Below are 16,209 nucleotides of genomic sequence, written 5' to 3' on the forward strand. Positions count from 1 at the left end.
CACCTGAGTAAGGTCTTTATTTCAATATTGCAATATTGGGAGCCCTGTTGCCACTTCGCAAAGTGCAACCGGAGACTCAATTTGTTACAAGCAGTACAGGGTTTTTATAAGACGTTGCGCTGTAAAAAAGCTCAGTGCTTTGTCCCTTCAAAAGCTTCCCCTTTCCCTAAGACAAAACAGATTACAACATAGAACGAGAGAAGAAGCACTAGATTTGTTATTCAAAGCTTATCAGTTACTTTCGGCTAATTCTAACGACCCAGACAGCATATATTGTTTTGGTACATTGTCTTCTAAAGTTACCCAAACAGTGTACTTTGTTGACGCACTGTTTTCTAAAATTCTGCACGTACTGTAGCACAGCAATTACATCCTTGAAATATATTATCTAAAAGCACCAATATATTTTTTTCAAAGCTCTCTACATTTTAAGAATCAATTTACTTATTAGATTTCCACTTCAGGTGCGTGTCTGTCGGCTTGATTCAGTTTAATGCAAGTATTCATTCTCTTTCTGGAACATACAGCTTGCGACAGATGAAATACAATTCTTGGCTTTTCTGGGTGGGTGCAGAAGAAATCCTGCCGGCTGCTTCTGGAAAAGAATTCCAGCCTTTTTTACTCTTTAACCAGAAACTTGCGAATGATACAAAGCAAGCGGGGGGCGTTTCTGTGCAGCTGTTAACTGAACGGCTGCTGGTTCAAGCCCACCCAGGGCTTGTTCCGATTTCAACATCATGCCCCCTAAAGGTAGACTGGATTTCTTTGCGAAACATTCACCCTTTGGACATTTCAGGAAAGGTGCGTGTCGATGCAAGACTTGAAAAGCTTTCCATACAACGAAAAAAATAGTGCTTTTGATTGAAGGAAACGGCAAGAGCAGTTTGAGCAGCTCCGGCCTCTCAAGCGCTTTACAAAGTGATCGGCACCTCGATAGGCAGTTTAGAAGGCTGAGAATGATGCTGGAAGCACAGCGACGTTCTAAAACCAGCGCTTGAAAAGCATCTGCATACATAAAATGTCCATTTCTCAAAAGCTAAATCTGCAGCTTCAGAAGATTGTCAGCTGTATGTTTTCGTTCTTTGTTTCCTTTTTTTACATGACAAGCTTTCGAGAAATGAACTGTCGTTTGTGATGAAGGCTGCATTCGAAATTGTGCATCTAGCTTAGTTCAATGAAATCGGAACGTGCGCCTGTCTCAAACGGATGGCTCTTTGCAGGCACACTACGGAAACCTGCGGGCGCAAGTTGGGAGAAGTGACTCTTGCAGAGTGTCGAGCTTCGAGAACAGGACTCCGCTCAGGAAGATATTGCCACGTGTTGAAGAGTTGCTTTTCGCCATTTCTTTCCCATATTTTTCCAGTGCGGTTCAAAATGTTACGTACGTACGTGTTACCTGCAAAATCACAGTGAAACTGTTATGGCGAAAAGATTCCAAATAGTTATTGTATTAGAATAGCTCTGCAATTTCTTAGCCTTCGTACACGCAGTGTTTAAGGAAAGGCTAGAGTAAATGAAACTGTAAATAGACAGGAGCTCTTATCAGTTTTCATACAAGTTATGATGGCTGCAGCTCCTATCTGCGTCAGAGTGACCGGAGCCAACGGATTGTCTGCGGAACCTTTGATTTATCTCTCGGGCAAAGAGCTAGATAAGCCCTTTTCATCTCAGTTTCATCACACCTGTGCATTAAAGTTTAGTGCTCGGTACCATCAAGGTGTAAGAGGGTCAAGGATGAGCACGAAACTTTGTTAATAAGGAGACGGGCACCGCCCAACGTGGGGCTCGAACCCACGACCCTGACATTAAGAGTCTCATGCTCTACCGACTGAGCTAGCCGGGCGCCAGGGAAGCAAGGGGTTAACGTGTCCCTGTTGACGTCAATTGGACAAGGTATACTTCCTGGCTTTTCATCATGTGGTGACCGGATTCGAGAGTAGCACACCCTGTTCTTTGTTGATTACTGTACCTCAAGCAGCGCAAATGTCAGTAATCATTGAAATGTAAATCTCCTCAGCATGCCCGCGTGGACTCCTCTGTGATCATCCTTCTACGTTCTGCTGTAGTTTTCATGCAAGTGAAAACCGTGCTCCAAATAACAACGGCACAGTTGTATCCTGCGGTAAGCATTCTTCTAATTCCATCGTTTTGCTCCAGGGAAAAGGTAGCGCATCATAGTGTTGATATTCCAAGGTCTCAGAGTCCGTATTGGATGGCTTGGATGCAGACATCGCTCAGAGCTCCCAGTATGATTTTCCCGAGTTCAGTTTTGCAGTGTCTTAGTGCTTTCCTGCTTCCAGTGGGTCTTTGAATGCTCTGCTAAGTAGAGACGTGACATAATTACTAATGCGACCGACTGTGCTGGCTGTTCCTGGTTAATAATGATTAATGCGAGAAATCAATATAAACATAACTGCTTCAATTTCGAGGTTCACTTGAAGCATTCGAAGAAACTATCAAAGATCTCAGAACAACCGAAGACACATTTGGTCATCTCCGTATTGGTGAAGATGAAAGAGTCCCGCAAGTGTCAAGCTTGCACAAACACACACGAGAGAGAAACTCAGAACAGAACTTAAGGAAAGGGAGATCCACACTACTTTAATGCACTTTGCTAACCCGATGGAATGCTTATGAACCATGCGTAAGACACATGTAGCAGAGGATGGTTTCGATCCATCGACCGCTGGGTTATGGGCCCAGCACGCTCCCGCTGCGCCACTCTGTTGACGGCCATCTGACGCGTTCCACCTAACTGCTCTTTGTATTTCCTACATAAGTGATGAAAGAGTTGAAAGTTTCAGTGACAAACGCAGACGTCACTTTGAGCGCTTGGTGTTTTGTAGCACAAATCATCACACGCTGCTCTACACTGGATTATAAAGGCCGACACATTTCCAAACATTTTAATGCTGGAGTCACACTGTAGTATTAATAAAAGTGCGATACTCGAAGAGCGTAGTGGGATCGCGGTGGCTCATCAGACCGCTTTGGGGGAGAGGGCTGGCGTCAGGATGGCCGAGCGGTCTAAGGCGCTGCGTTCAGGTCGCAGTCTCCCCTGGAGGCGTGGGTTCGAATCCCACTCCTGACAAAAAGCTTGCTCCATTCCCTCTCCAGTCGGGTGCACATGGGTGAAGCAGCCTCACGTAGGAGACGTGCACCTATAGGCACGCGCGTGTCCCATACCTCTCCTGATTTAGCTCGTACTCCATAGGATGGAAGCGGCTGCTCTGGCTTTTTCACTCGAATATAATCTGATCGCAACAGAAGGCCGTGCAGCCCAGTGCTGGTTTAAGAATGCCTCGTGTCTTCAGGCCCCTATTCCATCAGGTTACCCCTTTGGAATAGTCGTCCGAAAATGACGGAAAAGGAGAAGCACGTAAGCTCCCACAAACTGCGTTAGCATTAGCGGTTGGAATCTGATGGGAGAAAAGCAACCCGGCTCGCCGTCAAGCAATCCATCCCTGGTCTCCCACGTGACGGGCGGGAATACGCACCACTATACTAACGAGGAGCGCTTGCTTGGCGCTTGAAGACACTTCCTCTTGCGGCTACTACTGTTTCCGGTTTCGCCTTTTATTTTCATTCCTCCCAGAGGAGCGCATGAAAACGTTTCCATCTGCGCCATCCTCACCCCTCCACTGCTATGGTCACTGCTCCTCCTGGTGCACTGCAAACACCTATTCAGTCGGTTCTTTCAGTTTGAATAATTAGATCTTCAAAGGCTGGAAGTAGGGCGCAAGGCATGCCAATGCCAAAAGCGTGGTTGTCTGCTTCCAAGTGTGAAATGTCGCTGGGGGACGCTGAAGACATGACTTCCAAGGCAGCAGGTCCAAGCGATTTAGCGTTTGTACAAGAAGCAGGAAGAGAGAAACGGCACTCCGCCTTTTTCTGGGCAGGCGCACGGCGACACGAGAAGGACGCCGTAGTCGGCAGGATTCGACCCGGCGCGGGGAGAGCCCAATGGCTTTCTAGTCCATCGCCTTAACCGCTCGGCCACAACTACAGGGAGCGCCGCCGCCGCCGTCTTGCGATCATTTAACACGGAGGGCGAGGCGGCGGAGGTAACCTTTTTCAACGTCGCTCTCCGTTTCAAAAAAAAAAAAGGCAAATGACATGCTAGCACTCAGACACCCCTCAGAAGATTGAAGGGTGGCTTAAAGCTGGAATGATTAGGTCTCCCCGCTCCGACACCAAAATGGAACTTCGTTAGGCAGAGAGAAAGCAACATCGGAGGAGCGTGAACGAGACTTTCGAAGCTGCTCCACACGGCACTTTGAATCGCAGACATAGCAGTGTTAGAGGCAGGAATCGCCTTTGCGAACGCGATGAGAAACAGAACGCAAGCTCAGGTCCTGCGGTTTAATAAGCAGGCACGGCTTTCATGCGACTGCACATTTCTTTTCTGGAGCGAGTTGACTTTCAGCTTCAAGAAATTCACACAACTTCCGAAATCCGAAATACAAATCTGGCTCATCGCTGCACAAGAAATGCCGCCGGCTGGCAAGAAAATGACAGCGATGTTTTTCCTTAACGACAAACTTCCGATGGAGAAAAACAACGGCGGTGTGTCGTGGAAATTTAACTATCAAGGAAGCCACAAGAGAGAGTTCTCACCTGAGTAAGGTCTTTATTTCAATATTGCAATATTGGGAGCCCTGTTGCCACTTCGCAAAGTGCAACCAGAGACTCAATTTGTCACAAGCAGTACAGGGTTTTTATAAGACGTTGCGCTGTAAAAAAGCTCAGTGCTTTGTCCCTTCAAAAACTTCCCCTTTCCCTAAGACAAAACAGATTACATCATAGAGCGAGAGAAGAAGCACTAGATTTGTTATTCAAAGCTTATCAGTTACTTTCGGCTAATTCTAACGAACCAGACAGCATATATTGTTTTGGTACATTGTCTTCTAAAGTAACCCAAACAGTGTACTTTGTTGACGCACTGTTTTCTAAAATTCTGCACGTACTGTAGCACAGCAATTACATCCTTGAAATATATTATCTAAAAGCACCAATATATTTTTTTCAAAGCTCTCTACATTTTAAGAATCAATTTACTTATTAGATTTCCACTTCAATTCCCTCCTTTTTATTCTTGAAAATGATTAAAAGTTAGATTCTTCATATGGACTCCCAGGAGGCTCCCATACTTCGGATTCTTGCGTTCTTATCAGAACATACTGATGCGCAAACATATTCATTACCATATTTGAAAAGCATTGGAATAATACATGTCATATAGCAACATAAAAACAGGAAGACAAGTATCACAGCCCCTATAATCGGTGTTAGTAACTTAAAGAAAAACATTCCCCCTGGCCCAAACAGTGATTCTAACCAGGAGAGAAATGGGTGAGGCTGTAGAATGAGGCATTAAAGCACATACATAACAAGATGCATTACATTTCTTTAACTTTAACTGTTCTTCTAGTTGTTGTATCTGCCTGGTACTAAAACTACCATTTTCTGGAAAACCTAACTTACTCCACGATGGAAGACACTTTATTCCCCTTTCTCCAAATTCCCTGTACATGTACTTCGCTGGACCGCTCGGTCCTGTTTCCGTCTTCGAATTTTCATTTCCCATTTTTACCGATCGGTGCCTTACTTTAGAACCTTATCACATTAACTACTCCGCAGAGCAAAAACCACACGTCTGTGTTAAGATAAGTTCTTTATGAGTCCCGGACTCATCAAACCCGCGTGAGAACACCCTCACCGGCCTGCTCTTTCTCTGCTATAAGACCACAGAAAAAATTCTTATAAATCGTCTTAAAACAAAAGTTCGTTAAAAGGATCACTTACTGACGTCAGACAGCCGTGAATTCTCCAGACGCGTCTCAGGAAGGACAAACAGTTTATCCTCCGAGGTTCGTCCAATTTGCTAAAATTGTCCGGCTCCGGATGGAGTTTCAGCAGCCGTCCGCGCTCAGGTTAGTGTCCCATCTGGGGTGCCAATTCTGTCGTGGAAATTTAACTATCAAGGAAGCCACAAGAGAGAGTTCTCACCTGAGTAAGGTCTTTATTTCAATATTGCAATATTGGGAGCCCTGTTGCCACTTCGCAAAGTGCAACCGGAGACTCAATTTGTTACAAGCAGTACAGGGTTTTTATAAGACGTTGCGCTGTAAAAAAGCTCAGTGCTTTGTCCCTTCAAAAGCTTCCCCTTTCCCTAAGACAAAACAGATTACAACATAGAACGAGAGAAGAAGCACTAGATTTGTTATTCAAAGCTTATCAGTTACTTTCGGCTAATTCTAACGACCCAGACAGCATATATTGTTTTGGTACATTGTCTTCTAAAGTTACCCAAACAGTGTACTTTGTTGACGCACTGTATTCTAAAGTTCTGCACGTACTGTAGCACAGCAATTACATCCTTGAAATATATTATCTAAAAGCACCAATATATTTTTTTCAAAGCTCTCTACATTTTAAGAATCAATTTACTTATTAGATTTCCACTTCAGGTGCGTGTCTGTCGGCTTGATTCAGTTTAATGCAAGTATTCATTCTCTTTCTGGAATATACAGCTTGCGACAGATGAAATACAATTCTTGGCTTTTCTGGGTGGGTGCAGAAGAAATCCTGCCGGCTGCTTCTGGAAAAGAATTCCAGCCTTTTTTACTCTTTAACCAGAAACTTGCGAATGATACAAAGCAAGCGGGGGGCGTTTCTGTGCAGCTGTTAACTGAACGGCTGCTGGTTCAAGCCCACCCAGGGCTTGTTCCGATTTCAACATCATGCCCCCTAAAGGTAGACTGGATTTCTTTGCGAAACATTCACCCTTTGGACATTTCAGGAAAGGTGCGTGTCGATGCAAGACTTGAAAAGCTTTCCATACAACGAAAAAAATAGTGCTTTTGATTGAAGGAAACGGCAAGAGCAGTTTGAGCAGCTCCGGCCTCTCAAGCGCTTTACAAAGTGATCGGCACCTCGATAGGCAGTTTAGAAGGCTGAGAATGATGCTGGAAGCACAGCGACGTTCTAAAACCAGCGCTTGAAAAGCATCTGCATACATAAAATGTCCATTTCTCAAAAGCTAAATCTGCAGCTTCAGAAGATTGTCAGCTGTATGTTTTCGTTCTTTGTTTCCTTTTTTTACATGACAAGCTTTCGAGAAATGAACTGTCGTTTGTGATGAAGGCTGCATTCGAAATTGTGCATCTAGCTTAGTTCAATGAAATCGGAACGTGCGCCTGTCTCAAACGGATGGCTCTTTGCAGGCACACTACGGAAACCTGCGGGCGCAAGTTGGGAGAAGTGACTCTTGCAGAGTGTCGAGCTTCGAGAACAGGACTCCGCTCAGGAAGAAATTGCCACGTGTTGAAGAGTTGCTTTTCGCCATTTCTTTCCCATATTTTTCCAGTGCGGTTCAAAATGTTACGTACGTACGTGTTACCTGCAAAATCACAGTGAAACTGTTATGGCGAAAAGATTCCAAATAGTTATTGTATTAGAATAGCTCTGCAATTTCTTAGCCTTCGTACACGCAGTGTTTAAGGAAAGGCTAGAGTAAATGAAACTGTAAATAGACAGGAGCTCTTATCAGTTTTCATACAAGTTATGATGGCTGCAGCTCCTATCTGCGTCAGAGTGACCGGAGCCAACGGATTGTCTGCGGAACCTTTGATTTATCTCTCGGGCAAAGAGCTAGATAAGCCCTTTTCATCTCAGTTTCATCACACCTGTGCATTAAAGTTTAGTGCTCGGTACCATCAAGGTGTAAGAGGGTGAAGGATGAGCACGAAACTTTGTTAATAAGGAGACGGGCACCGCCCAACGTGGGGCTCGAACCCACGACCCTGAGATTAAGAGTCTCATGCTCTACCGACTGAGCTAGCCGGGCGCCAGGGAAGCAAGGGGTTAACGTGTCCCTGTTGACATCAATTGGACAAGGTATACTTCCTGGCTTTTCATCATGTGGTGACCGGATTCGAGAGTAGCACACCCTGTTCTTTGTTGATTACTGTACCTCAAGCAGCGCAAATGTCAGTAATCATTGAAATGTACGACCTACAATCTCCTCAGCATGCCCGCGTGGACTCCTCTGTGATCATCCTTCTACGTTCTGCTGTAGTTTTCATGCAAGTGAAAACCGTGCTCCAAATAACAACGGCACAGTTGTATCCTGCGGTAAGCATTCTTCTAATTCCATCGTTTTGCTCCAGGGAAAAGGTAGCGCATCATAGTGTTGATATTCCAAGGTCTCAGAGTCCGTATTGGATGGCTTGGATGCAGACATCGCTCAGAGCTCCCAGTATGATTTTCCCGAGTTCAGTTTTGCAGTGTCTTAGTGCTTTCCTGCTTCCAGTGGGTCTTTGAATGCTCTGCTAAGTAGAGACGTGACATAATTACTAATGCGACCGACTGTGCTGGCTGTTCCTGGTTAATAATGATTAATGCGAGAAATCAATATAAACATAACTGCTTTGATTTCGAGAGAGAAACTCAGAACAGAACTTAAGGAAAGGGAGATCCACACTACTTTAATGCACTTTGCTAACCCGATGGAATGCTTATGAACCATGCGTAAGACACATGTAGCAGAGGATGGTTTCGATCCATCGATCTCTGGGTTATGGGCCCAGCACGCTTCCGCTGCGCCACTCTGCTGACGGCCATCCTACGCGTTCCACCTAACTGCTCTTTGTATTTCCTACATAAGTGATGAAAGAGTTGAAAGTTTCAGTGACAAACGCAGACGTCACTTTGAGCGCTTGGTGTTTTGTAGCACAAATCATCACACGCTGCTCTACACTGGATTATAAAGGCCGACACATTTTCCAAACATTTTAATGCTGGAGTCACACTGTAGTATTAATAACAGTGCGATACTCGAAGAGCGTAGTGGGATCGCGGTGGCTCATCAGACCGCTTTGGGGGAGGGGGCTGGCGTCAGGATGGCCGAGTGGTCTAAGGCGCTGCGTTCAGGTCACAGTCTCCCCTGGAGGCGTGGGTTCGAATCCCACTCCTGACAAAAAGCTTGCTCCATTCCCTCTCCAGTCGGGTGCACATGGGTGAAGCAGCCTGACGTAGGAGACGTGCACCTATAGGCACGCGCGTGTCCCATACCTCTCCTGATTTAGCTCGTACTCCATAGGATGGAAGCGGCTGCTCTGGCTTTTTCACTCGAATATAATCTGATCGCAACAGAAGGCCGTGCAGCCCAGTGCTGGTTTAAGAATGCCTCGTGTCTTCAGGCCCCTATTCCATCAGGTTACCCCTTTGGAATAGTCGTCCGAAAATGACGGAAAAGGAGAAGCACGTAAGCTCCCACAAACTGCCTTAGCATTAGCGGTTGGAATCTGATGGGAGAAAAGCAACCCGGCTCGCCGTCAAGCAATCCATCCCTGGTCTCCCACGTGACGGGCGGGAATACGCACCACTATACTAACGAGGAGCGCTTGCTTGGCGCTTGAAGACACTTCCTCTTGCGGCTACTACTGTTTCCGGTTTCGCCTTTTATTTTCATTCCTCCCAGAGGAGCGCATGAAAACGTTTCCATCTGCGCCATCCTCACCCCTCCACTGCTATGGTCACTGCTCCTCCTGGTGCACTGCAAACACCTATTCAGTCGGTTCTTTCAGTTTGAATAATTAGATCTTCAAAGGCTGGAAGTAGGGCGCAAGGCATGCCAATGCCAAAAGCGTGGTTGTCTGCTTCCAAGTGTGAAATGTCGCTGGGGGACGCTGAAGACATGACTTCCAAGGCAGCAGGTCCAAGCGATTTAGCGTTTGTACAAGAAGCAGGAAGAGAGAAACGGCACTCCGCCTTTTTCTGGGCAGGCGCACGGCGACACGAGAAGGACGCCGTAGTCGGCAGGATTCGACCCGGCGCGGGGAGAGCCCAATGGCTTTCTAGTCCATCGCCTTAACCGCTCGGCCACAACTACAGGGAGCGCCGCCGCCGCCGTCTTGCGATCATTTAACACGGAGGGCGAGGCGGCGGAGGTAACCTTTTTCAACGTCGCTCTCCGTTTCAAAAAAAAAAAAGGCAAATGACATGCTAGCACTCAGACACCCCTCAGAAGATTGAAGGGTGGCTTAAAGCTGGAATGATTAGGTCTCCCCGCTCCGACACCAAAATGGAACTTCGTTAGGCAGAGAGAAAGCAACATCGGAGGAGCGTGAACGAGACTTTCGAAGCTGCTCCACACGGCACTTTGAATCGCAGACATAGCAGTGTTAGAGGCAGGAATCGCCTTTGCGAACGCGATGAGAAACAGAACGCAAGCTCAGGTCCTGCGGTTTAATAAGCAGGCACGGCTTTCATGCGACTGCACATTTCTTTTCTGGAGCGAGTTGACTTTCAGCTTCAAGAAATTCACACAACTTCCGAAATCCGAAATACAAATCTGGCTCATCGCTGCACAAGAAATGCCGCCGGCTGGCAAGAAAATGACAGCGATGTTTTTCCTTAACGACAAACTTCCCATGGAGAAAAACAACGGGGGTGTGTCGTGGAAATTTAACTATCAAGGAAGCCACAAGAGAGAGTTCTCACCTGAGTAAGGTCTTTATTTCAATATTGCAATATTGGGAGCCCTGTTGCCACTTCGCAAAGTGCAACCAGAGACTCAATTTGTCACAAGCAGTACAGGGTTTTTATAAGACGTTGCGCTGTAAAAAAGCTCAGTGCTTTGTCCCTTCAAAAACTTCCCCTTTCCCTAAGACAAAACAGATTACATCATAGAGCGAGAGAAGAAGCACTAGATTTGTTATTCAAAGCTTATCAGTTACTTTCGGCTAATTCTAACGAACCAGACAGCATATATTGTTTTGGTACATTGTCTTCTAAAGTAACCCAAACAGTGTACTTTGTTGACGCACTGTTTTCTAAAATTCTGCACGTACTGTAGCACAGCAATTACATCCTTGAAATATATTATCTAAAAGCACCAATATATTTTTTTCAAAGCTCTCTACATTTTAAGAATCAATTTACTTATTAGATTTCCACTTCAATTCCCTCCTTTTTATTCTTGAAAATGATTAAAAGTTAGATTCTTCATATGGACTCCCAGGAGGCTCCCATACTTCGGATTCTTGCGTTCTTATCAGAACATACTGATGCGCAAACATATTCATTACCATATTTGAAAAGCATTGGAATAATACATGTCATATAGCAACATAAAAACAGGAAGACAAGTATCACAGCCCCTATAATCGGTGTTAGTAACTTAAAGAAAAACATTCCCCCTGGCCCAAACAGTGATTCTAACCAGGAGAGAAATGGGTGAGGCTGTAGAATGAGGCATTAAAGCACATACATAACAAGATGCATTACATTTCTTTAACTTTAACTGTTCTTCTAGTTGTTGTATCTGCCTGGTACTAAAACTACCATTTTCTGGAAAACCTAACTTACTCCACGATGGAAGACACTTTATTCCCCTTTCTCCAAATTCCCTGTACATGTACTTCGCTGGACCGCTCGGTCCTGTTTCCGTCTTCGAATTTTCATTTCCCATTTTTACCGATCGGTGCCTTACTTTAGAACCTTATCACATTAACTACTCCGCAGAGCAAAAACCACACGTCTGTGTTAAGATAAGTTCTTTATGAGTCCCGGACTCATCAAACCCGCGTGAGAACACCCTCACCGGCCTGCTCTTTCTCTGCTATAAGACCACAGAAAAAATTCTTATAAATCGTCTTAAAACAAAAGTTCGTTAAAAGGATCACTTACTGACGTCAGACAGCCGTGAATTCTCCAGACGCGTCTCAGGAAGGACAAACAGTTTATCCTCCGAGGTTCGTCCAATTTGCTAAAATTGTCCGGCTCCGGATGGAGTTTCAGCAGCCGTCCGCGCTCAGGTTAGTGTCCCATCTGGGGTGCCAATTCTGTCGTGGAAATTTAACTATCAAGGAAGCCACAAGAGAGAGTTCTCACCTGAGTAAGGTCTTTATTTCAATATTGCAATATTGGGAGCCCTGTTGCCACTTCGCAAAGTGCAACCGGAGACTCAATTTGTTACAAGCAGTACAGGGTTTTTATAAGACGTTGCGCTGTAAAAAAGCTCAGTGCTTTGTCCCTTCAAAAGCTTCCCCTTTCCCTAAGACAAAACAGATTACAACATAGAACGAGAGAAGAAGCACTAGATTTGTTATTCAAAGCTTATCAGTTACTTTCGGCTAATTCTAACGACCCAGACAGCATATATTGTTTTGGTACATTGTCTTCTAAAGTTACCCAAACAGTGTACTTTGTTGACGCACTGTATTCTAAAGTTCTGCACGTACTGTAGCACAGCAATTACATCCTTGAAATATATTATCTAAAAGCACCAATATATTTTTTTCAAAGCTCTCTACATTTTAAGAATCAATTTACTTATTAGATTTCCACTTCAGGTGCGTGTCTGTCGGCTTGATTCAGTTTAATGCAAGTATTCATTCTCTTTCTGGAACATACAGCTTGCGACAGATGAAATACAATTCTTGGCTTTTCTGGGTGGGTGCAGAAGAAATCCTGCCGGCTGCTTCTGGAAAAGAATTCCAGCCTTTTTTACTCTCTAACCAGAAACTTGCGAATGATACAAAGCAAGCGGGGGGCGTTTCTGTGCAGCTGTTAACTGAACGGCTGCTGGTTCAAGCCCACCCAGGGCTTGTTCCGATTTCAACATCATGCCCCCTAAAGGTAGACTGGATTTCTTTGCGAAACATTCACCCTTTGGACATTTCAGGAAAGGTGCGTGTCGATGCAAGACTTGAAAAGCTTTCCATACAACGAAAAAAATAGTGCTTTTGATTGAAGGAAACGGCAAGAGCAGTTTGAGCAGCTCTGGCCTCTCAAGCGCTTTACAAAGTGATCGGCACCTCGATAGGCAGTTTAGAAGGCTGAGAATGATGCTGGAAGCACAGCGACGTTCTAAAACCAGCGCTTGAAAAGCATCTGCATACATAAAATGTCCATTTCTCAAAAGCTAAATCTGCAGCTTCAGAAGTTTGTCAGCTGTATGTTTTCGTTCTTTGTTTCCTTTTTTTACATGACAAGCTTTCGAGAAATGAACTGTCGTTTGTGATGAAGGCTGCATTCGAAATTGTGCATCTAGCTTAGTTCAATGAAATCGGAACGTGCGCCTGTCTCAAACGGATGGCTCTTTGCAGGCACACTACGGAAACCTGCGGGCGCAAGTTGGGAGAAGTGACTCTTGCAGAGTGTCGAGCTTCGAGAACAGGACTCCGCTCAGGAAGATATTGCCACGTGTTGAAGAGTTGCTTTTCGCCATTTCTTTCCCATATTTTTCCAGTGCGGTTCAAAATGTTACGTACGTACGTGTTACCTGCAAAATCACAGTGAAACTGTTATGGCGAAAAGATTCCAAATCGTTATTGTATTAGAATAGCTCTGCAATTTCTTAGCCTTCGTACACGCAGTGTTTAAGGAAAGGCTAGAGTAAATGAAACTGTAAATAGACAGGAGCTCTTATCAGTTTTCATACAAGTTATGATGGCTGCAGCTCCTATCTGCGTCAGAGTGACCGGAGCCAACGGATTGTCTGCGGAACCTTTGATTTATCTCTCGGGCAAAGAGCTAGATAAGCCCTTTTCATCTCAGTTTCATCACACCTGTGCATTAAAGTTTAGTGCTCGGTACCATCAAGGTGTAAGAGGGTCAAGGATGAGCACGAAACTTTGTTAATAAGGAGACGGGCACCGCCCAACGTGGGGCTCGAACCCACGACCCTGAGATTAAGAGTCTCATGCTCTACCGACTGAGCTAGCCGGGCGCCAGGGAAGCAAGGGGTTAACGTGTCCCTGTTGACGTCAATTGGACAAGGTATACTTCCTGGCTTTTCATCATGTGGTGACCGGATTCGAGAGTAGCACACCCTGTTCTTTGTTCATTACTGTACCTCAGGCAGCGCAAATGTCAGTAATCATTGAAATGTACGACCTACAATCTCCTCAGCATGCCCGCGTGGACTCCTCTGTGATCATCCTTCTACGTTCTGCTGTAGTTTTCATGCAAGTGAAAACCGTGCTCCAAATAACAACGGCACAGTTGTATCCTGCGGTAAGCATTCTTCTAATTCCATCGTTTTGCTCCAGGGAAAAGGTAGCGCATCATAGTGTTGATATTCCAAGGTCTCAGAGTCCGTATTGGATGGCTTGGATGCAGACATCGCTCAGAGCTCCCAGTATGATTTTCCCGAGTTCAGTTTTGCAGTGTCTTAGTGCTTTCCTGCTTCCAGTGGGTCTTTGAATGCTCTGCTAAGTAGAGACGTGACATAATTACTAATGCGACCGACTGTGCTGGCTGTTCCTGGTTAATAATGATTAATGCGAGAAATCAATATAAACATAACTGCTTCGATTTCGAGGTTCACTTGAAGCATTCGAAGAAACTATCAAAGATCTCAGAACAACCGAAGACACATTTGGTCATCTCCGTATTGGTGAAGATGAAAGAGTCCCGCAAGTGTCAAGCTTGCACAAACACACACGAGAGAGAAACTCAGAACAGAACTTAAGGAAAGGGAGATCCACACTACTTTAATGCACTTTGCTAACCCGATGGAATGCTTATGAACCATGCGTAAGACACATGTAGCAGAGGATGGTTTCAATCCATCGACCTCTGGGTTATGGGCCCAGCACGCTTCCGCTGCGCCACTCTGCTGACGGCCATCCTACGCGTTCCACCTAACTGCTCTTTGTATTTCCTACATAAGTGATGAAAGAGTTGAAAGTTTCAGTGACAAACGCAGACGTCACTTTGAGCGCTTGGTGTTTTGTAGCACAAATCATCACACGCTGCTCTACACTGGATTATAAAGGCCGACACATTTTCCAAACATTTTAATGCTGGAGTCACACTGTAGTATTAATAACAGTGCGATACTCGAAGAGCGTAGTGGGATCGCGGTGGCTCATCAGACCGCTTTGGGGGAGGGGACTGGCGTCAGGATGGCCGAGCGGTCTAAGGCGCTGCGTTCAGGTCGCAGTCTCTCCTGGAGGCGTGGGTTCGAATCCCACTCCTGACAAAAAGCTTGCTCCATTCCCTCTCCAGTCGGGTGCACATGGGTGAAGCAGCCTGACGTAGGAGACGTGCACCTATAGGCACGCGCGTGTCCCATACCTCTCCTGATTTAGCTCGTACTCCATAGGATGGAAGCGGCTGCTCTGGCTTTTTCACTCGAATATAATCTGATCGCAACAGAAGGCCGTGCAGCCCAGTGCTGGTTTAAGAATGCCTCATGTCTTCAGGCCCCTATTCCATCAGGTTACCCCTTTGGAATAGTCGTCCGAAAATGACGGAAAAGGAGAAGCACGTAAGCTCCCACAAACTGCGTTAGCATTAGCGGTTGGAATCTGATGGGAGAAAAGCAACCCGGCTCGCCGTCAAGCAATCCATCCCTGGTCTCCCACGTGACGGGCGGGAATACGCACCACTATACTAACGAGGAGCGCTTGCTTGGCGCTTGAAGACACTTCCTCTTGCGGCTACTACTGTTTCCGGTTTCGCCTTTTATTTTCATTCCTCCCAGAGGAGCGCATGAAAACGTTTCCATCTGCGCCATCCTCACCCCTCCACTGCTATGGTCACTGCTCCTCCTGGTGCACTGCAAACACCTATTCAGTCGGTTCTTTCAGTTTGAATAATTAGATCTTCAAAGGCTGGAAGTAGGGCGCAAGGCATGCCAATGCCAAAAGCGTGGTTGTCTGCGTCCAGGTGTGAAATGTCGCTGGGGGACGCTGAAGACATGACTTCCAAGGCAGCAGGTCCAAGCGATTTAGCGTTTGTACAAGAAGCAGGAAGAGAGAAACGGCACTCCGCCTTTTTCTGGGCAGGCGCACGGCGACACGAGAAGGACGCCGTAGTCGGCAGGATTCGACCCGGCGCGGGGAGAGCCCAATGGCTTTCTAGTCCATCGCCTTAACCGCTCGGCCACAACTACAGGGAGCGCCGCCGCCGCCGTCTTGCGATCATTTAACACGGAGGGCGAGGCGGCGGAGGTAACCTTTTTCAACGTCGCTCTCCGTTTCAAAAAAAAAAAAGGCAAATGACATGCTAGCACTCAGACACCCCTCAGAAGATTGAAGGGTGGCTTAAAGCTGGAATGATTAGGTCTCCCCGCTCCGACACCAAAATGGAACTTCGTTAGGCAGAGAGAAAGCAACATCGGAGGAGCGTGAACAAGACTTTCGAAGCTGCTCCACACGGCACTTTGAATCGCAGACATAGCAGTGTTAGAGG

General features: G+C 45.9%; 6 non-coding genes across 6 annotated transcripts; 3 read left to right on the forward strand and 3 right to left on the reverse strand.

Annotated features, from left to right (window-relative positions):
* Positions 1–1,770: 1,770 nt before the first annotated feature.
* trnak-cuu (transfer RNA lysine (anticodon CUU)) lies at positions 1,771–1,843 on the reverse strand. The gene has a single exon. It is a non-coding gene; the product is annotated as a tRNA-Lys (tRNA).
* Positions 1,844–3,008: 1,165 nt separating this feature from the next.
* trnal-cag (transfer RNA leucine (anticodon CAG)) lies at positions 3,009–3,091 on the forward strand. Its single transcript has one exon. It is a non-coding gene; the product is annotated as a tRNA-Leu (tRNA).
* Positions 3,092–7,776: 4,685 nt separating this feature from the next.
* trnak-cuu (transfer RNA lysine (anticodon CUU)) lies at positions 7,777–7,849 on the reverse strand. The gene has a single exon. It is a non-coding gene; the product is annotated as a tRNA-Lys (tRNA).
* A 1,048-nt stretch (positions 7,850–8,897) lies between these two features.
* trnal-cag (transfer RNA leucine (anticodon CAG)) lies at positions 8,898–8,980 on the forward strand. The gene has a single exon. It is a non-coding gene; the product is annotated as a tRNA-Leu (tRNA).
* Positions 8,981–13,665: 4,685 nt separating this feature from the next.
* On the reverse strand, positions 13,666–13,738 carry trnak-cuu (transfer RNA lysine (anticodon CUU)). The gene has a single exon. It is a non-coding gene; the product is annotated as a tRNA-Lys (tRNA).
* Positions 13,739–14,912: 1,174 nt separating this feature from the next.
* On the forward strand, positions 14,913–14,995 carry trnal-cag (transfer RNA leucine (anticodon CAG)). Its single transcript has one exon. It is a non-coding gene; the product is annotated as a tRNA-Leu (tRNA).
* The last annotated feature ends 1,214 nt before the right edge of the window (positions 14,996–16,209 follow it).

This window comes from Atractosteus spatula, chromosome 25 (genome assembly GCF_055471065.1).
Source record: "Atractosteus spatula isolate fAtrSpa1 chromosome 25, fAtrSpa1.hap1, whole genome shotgun sequence".
Taxonomy (NCBI): Eukaryota; Metazoa; Chordata; class Actinopteri; order Semionotiformes; family Lepisosteidae; genus Atractosteus; species Atractosteus spatula.